The following is a 6,000-nucleotide window of genomic DNA, read 5'->3' on the forward strand; positions in this document are numbered from 1 at the left end:
ACAGAATTTCCCTTCTTCTCCATGTTCTTCTTCATCATTCCTTTCATTCTGCTTTAATCTGCTTCGCTTGGCCGCTGCCTGAGATCTCACACACCTTCTAGGCTTTCCTAAAAGTCCTCTTTTCAGGCCTGGCCTCCCTGAGAATCATCCCAACTTGCTTGTTATTTGTGGTAGGCCAGCCACGTGTCAGCCGGCCATGTGTCATCTTGGTCACACCCCAGCGGTTCAGGAATAAACTTTTCTCTCCGGCCTGAATACCGTGTGGTGTTCTCGTTTATCAGCTACCTACTCTAATAAACCTTATCAAAACCAGGCCATGCTCAGGCATAAAGTTCCGATTCAGAACCAGTGCTGGTGGCTCACGCCTGTGACCCCAGCTACTCAGGAAGCTGAGATCTGAGGAGTGTGGTTTCAAGTCACCCCTGGCAGGAAAGTCTATGAGACTCTCATCTCCAGTTAAGTTGCAAGAAGACAGAAATGGAGCTGTGGCTCAAGAGGTAGAGCTAGCCTTGAACAGAAAAAGCTCAGGAACAGTGCCCAGACTGTGAGTTGAAGCCCCAGCACTAGCAAAAAAAGAAAACAACCCAAAACAAAAACTCTAATTCGAAGTGTAAGGTTCAGTGAAAGGAGACTGCCACAGGGCTCAGGTCAAAAAGAGTTTATTGGGGGGTGGGGAGAGCAGACTGCAGGCCTGGAGGGGTGCAGGGAAAGGAAAAGAGAAGGGAAAGGGGCAAGGGGAGAGGCTGGAAGGGGGAGGAACGAAGGATGGAGACTGATATACAAGGGGGCAGGGAGGAGGTGTGGCCACAGCACAGGCCACGGCCTGGAGGACCGCCCACTGCCCCAGGAGCCCAGGAGCCCAGGAGCACCAGGTACTTGGGTTCTGAATGCTGGGTGGGGCTTTCTGAGCAAGGGGCCAAGTGTGCATCTAGGAGAACAAGGGGTAAGGGGCCATTTTTCACAGCTGGACCCAACACAAAGATGACTACCACAAAACATGTTCTATGCATGTTATACCCTAGAGAGTTTTCAGCTTTTCAAAGGCATTATGTTCTCTACTATTACACCCTGACTTTAACTGAGGACTTGTCATATTCGTCAAGATTTCATCACTTTAGCAAAATACCAGAGTCAGACTAAGTGCCCAACCGTGTGATCAACATGATTGTAAACGGTCCTGTGAAGATGTTGTAGTAACATTTACATCAATAAACTCTGAGTAAAGCAGCATATCCGGCAGGATGTAGTGGGCCTCGTGCAATCAGTACAAGGGATTAAGTGGAAAAGAGTGACTTCTCAAGAGGACTCAGAGAGCAGACTGCCTTCAGACTCTAGCTGCAGAGCCAACTTTTCTCTGGATTCTTCTGCCTAGACTTGCCAGTCTCTACAATAGCATGAGGTAAGTCCTTAAGATCAGCTATCAATCTACCCACATGGCAACACATCCATCTAGCCTATCAGTCATATTTCTCTGACGAATGCTGATAAACACAATATTGAAATGGTTTTTGTCTTCATTCACATCCAGCATGTACACCTACAAACTCTGACCCTCTTCCACAAATAAGACACCAATCTGTGCCAGACTGAAGGCCAGGCGATAGCGATGTTTTCAGAAGGGTACAGGAAGCCTCAGTCTGAGTATGCTGTCAACTGTGACCCTTTTAGGGAACATTGCTCTTACTGTGGCCCCAATTGAGAATTCATGAGTATGGTTTGAGTTCTATCTTTCTTTTCCTTTTCTTTCTTGGTGCTGGTACTAGAACTGAAACTTGGGCCTTGTGCTCTTTGCTTAGCTTTTTCTACTCAAGGCTAGCAATCAACCACTTGAGCCATACCTCCACCTCCGGCTTTCTGGTGGGTAATTGGAGTCACGCGGACTTGTCTGCCCAGGTTGGCTTTGAACCTCACCCTTCAGCTCTCAGCCTCCAGAGTAGCTGGGATTACAGGCGTGAACCACAGGTACATGCCTTGAGCCACAGTCAAGCTGTAAGGGCAAGGACAGTAATGACTAAAAACTACAGGTAGTAGTTCCAGATAAAAATAAGAATAGATTTGGTCCATAAGAAGTGGCAGAACTAGAAAGCCAAGCTAATGAAAAAGCAGAGGTGTGAGACTGGAAGATGATGGTGGAGAACTAGACAGCAAGGCCTTTGCATGAAGCTGGGCCTTGGGGGAGAGCTCTATTTCAGAAGGCCTTGATAAGGACACCATCAGTATGTCAAACCCTTTGTTGGTTCTACATCATCTAGCCCGTCTCAAAGACATAGGCAGGCACCTAGGGTGCACAGCTGTAATCTTAGCCTACTCAGACAGCTGAGATCCGAAGATCAAGGTTTGAAGCCAGTTTGAGGAGGAAAGTCCATGAGATTATTACCTCCAATTAAGCACCACAAAGCTGGAAGTGGAGTTGTGGCTAAAGTGGCAGTGCTACCTTGACCAGAAATGCTAAGGGACAACACCCAGGCCTTGAGTTAAAAAAAAAAAAAAGATGACCTGGAGAAAGGAAACAAAAAGGCATTGCTTCCTTATTGTCCATAGGAACTGAGAAAAGGTTGAGTCCAGTCTAGAATTAGAAAAGAAGCCTATCTAGAAAATGAGAAGACGGGCTGGGAATATGGCCTAGTGGCAAAAGCGCTTGCTTCGTATCCACGAAGCCCTGGGTTCAATTCCCCAGCACCACGTATATAGAAAATGGCCAGAAGTAGAACTGTGGCTCAAGTGGCAGAGTGCTAGCCTTGAGCAAAAAGAAGCCAGGGGCAGTGCTCAGGCCCTGAGTTCAAGGCCTGGGACTGGCCAAAAATAAATAAATACATAAATAAATAAATAATAGAAAATGAGAAGAAAGAGTTTCACAAAGACGTGGGGTTAACTGGTCCCTGCTGGCCAGAATAACATGACCGGGCCTGAAAATTAGCTACATAGCAGTGGAGCTGTACTGGGACAGCAAGTAGATATTCAGTATTGTTGAGAAATGAATGCGCAGATGAATAACATCTGAGACATGACAAATGAATCAACAAAGAACATGATAAGGAAGCAAAAGCCGAGAGGCAGTGATGAGGAGACAACCACGGAGTAGTGACCCACTATTTCTTTTTAGTTTTTAATTAAATTTTATTGACAAGGTGATGTACAGAGGGGGTACAGTTATATAATAAGGTAGTGAGTACATTTCTTGCCTTTTTTTTTTTTTTTTTGCCAGTCCTAGGCTTGGACTCAGGGCCTGAGCACTGTCCCTGGCTTCTTTTTGCTCAAGGCTAGCACTCTGCTACTTGAGCCACAGCACCACTTCTGGCCATTTTCCATATATGTGGTGCTGGGGAATAGAACCCAGGGCTTCATGTATATGAGGCAAGCACTCTTGCCACTAGGCCATATTCCCAGCCCATTTCTTGTCTTTTTAAAACCACATTACTTTAGCCATCTAACATACAAACTCAGCTCCTGTTTTTTGTGGATAATGTTGAGCCTTAATAAGGTTATAACCATTCTTCATAAACAATTTTGTATCTTTTATTACTTAGGATTGTATCCCAAGTATTCATTTTATGATATAATCTTTTCTTGAAGAACGTGCTACGTTTTAGTATAATAAAGTACACATCACTTCCATGAAATGTAGTATATCAGGGCTGTGTAATTATCACCATTTTCTAATTCTAGAACATTTGATCACTCCAAAGGGACACTGCATACTCATTTTCAGTCCCTCCACATTCTCCTCCTCCCCAGATGAGGCAACCCTAGACGTGTTTTCTACTTCGATGGGTTTGCTGATTCCATGTATTTCCCATAAATGGAATCAAATTGTATGTGGCCTTCTGTCCACGACCTCTTCTACTGAGCACGGTGATTCTGAGTTTTATCCATGCTGTGGCATTTTCCAGCACATCATTCCTCGTGTGTGTATATATGTCTGTGCATGTGTGTGCATGCTGACACTGGTGCTTGAACTCAGAGGCTTAACACTCACTTTCTTTTTTGCTCAAGGCCGGCCCTCTATCACTTGAGCCACATTTCTACTTCCTGCTTTTTGTTAGTTAACTGAAGTCTCCCTCCTGGCTTTGAATGGAGATCCTCAGATCTCAGCCTCCTGAGTATCCAGGATTGTAGACTTGAGCTACCAGCACCCAGCTTCCATGCCCTTCTATGTGTTCTAATAAGGGAGATCTAGAACTGTGTAGGCAGATCAGGAGAGACAGTGACCTGGCGGAGGTGACACCCTCTCCTTCCTGATGGTCCCTGGAGCCGGTATCTCCCACTCTTTCAAAAGATCTTGGGAAAATTGTGACTGCCCAGTGAGGCCTGTCCTATCCTCTGGGAAAGTCAAGATAACAACTGTGAGAAAGCAAAGCCCTTGACTCTGGAACAGATGCCCATGGAGACACCCACTCCTCCCCTTGGGGCAGGCAGGGGCTCGTGACTCAGCCAGATGTGAGCAGCTGAGACTCACCAGAAAGACTTGAGAAGACTCCCACGTGCCTGCAGTAGGGCTACTGGTTTCCGTGTCCCATTTCCAGCTTTCTTACTATAAGAATAGAGACTCTGTACTCTCCTCCTCCTCCTCCTCCTTCCTTGAGAAAACAAGTGAATAAGAAAGACCTATGCCATAAAGCACTTCCAGTCACAAGTCTGGGGGGGATTATACCAACATGACAATAGCTGAGAGGCTTTTTCTCACTTTCCCCTGGCATCTTACTGTTACTTTCAGATCAATCCCGGTATTTCCTGCCTCATAACTGGACTCTTACTTTCAACTAGTATGGCTCCTTTCAACTTCCTACATCGCCTGCGTCCTTCAATGTTCTGTTAGACTGAGACAGTATCAACAATTTGAAACACCACTCCTCTACTCTGAAGTCCTGCCTATCAAATAAAGTTCCAACTCTCCAACATGATACTAATCTACAAAACCCAACTCACACTTCCTCTCCCCTCCACCCCTTCACCCCACATGATTCCATCTCCTTGCCAATCAGCCTTCGCTGAATTGCTACCTCTCTGAATGCCTAACTGGTGGTTCTCAAAACATAAGCCCCAGAGAGGAAGATGGCGCCGCCACAGTAGGGAGGCACCCCGACTCACTCCAACTGAATAGCGAGCTGGGAACTCCAGTACCCAACACCCCATCAAGAACCCAGCAAAACCAGCAGCCAGAAGCAGTGGAGAAACGCAGGAAAACAAAAAGGAGCAAAAAAGAAGAGCCAAAAACCTACACGGAGCCAGAAAATCTCCAGGGCACCCTCCCCCCACCAGCCGACCCTGGCCCAAACAGGGCCAGGCTGGGAAAGGGGACTCGGTGATCGGCAGACCGACTGCCGAAAACTCACACCGGGAGCGCAGAGCCCAGAGAGGGGGACTCCACGGACCCCAGGAAGAGCTCGGACCACGACACACAGTGACGGTGGCGACGGGAAGTTCGGGTCCACACGGCCTGGAACGGACATGAGCGGCTGGGGATCCAAGCAGTGCAGAAGGGGAGAGCCGGGGACGCCACCATGACCTTTTGCCACACCCCAGCAATCCACCCCCCGAAGGACCAACGGCAGTGGGGGACACACACACAATCCAGGACCAGTGAGTTCCCCATTGCCCCCTCCCCCAACAGGAGACCAGTGATCAGAGACCCAAACCCTACAAAGAAGCTAGATCTCCCTCCCTCTCCCTCCCCATCCCGAGGGAACAAAGAACCCCCAAATCAGGCAGGAAGGTCCCATCAGGCTCTGGGAAGACACAGGAGTTTAGTAGGGGAAGGGCGGAGCAGCCCCAAGGCCGCCCAGGAGCCTAAACTGGCCACACCAGCCCCGCCCCCTTCCCAACAGGGGCCTGGGGACGGCAGGCAGTGCAAGCCCCACCAGAGGCGCCTGGACCTCGCGGACTTTTACAACTACAATCACAGGCGCTGGTGGGCAACTCCAGCCCAGCAGGGACACCTGGGCCTGATCACGCACCCTTCTCGCAGCGGAGGCGCAGTCTGAGGGCGCTAACCTGAGCCCC

This window comes from Perognathus longimembris, chromosome 15 (assembly GCF_023159225.1).
Source record: "Perognathus longimembris pacificus isolate PPM17 chromosome 15, ASM2315922v1, whole genome shotgun sequence".
NCBI classification, from domain to species: Eukaryota; Metazoa; Chordata; class Mammalia; order Rodentia; family Heteromyidae; genus Perognathus; species Perognathus longimembris.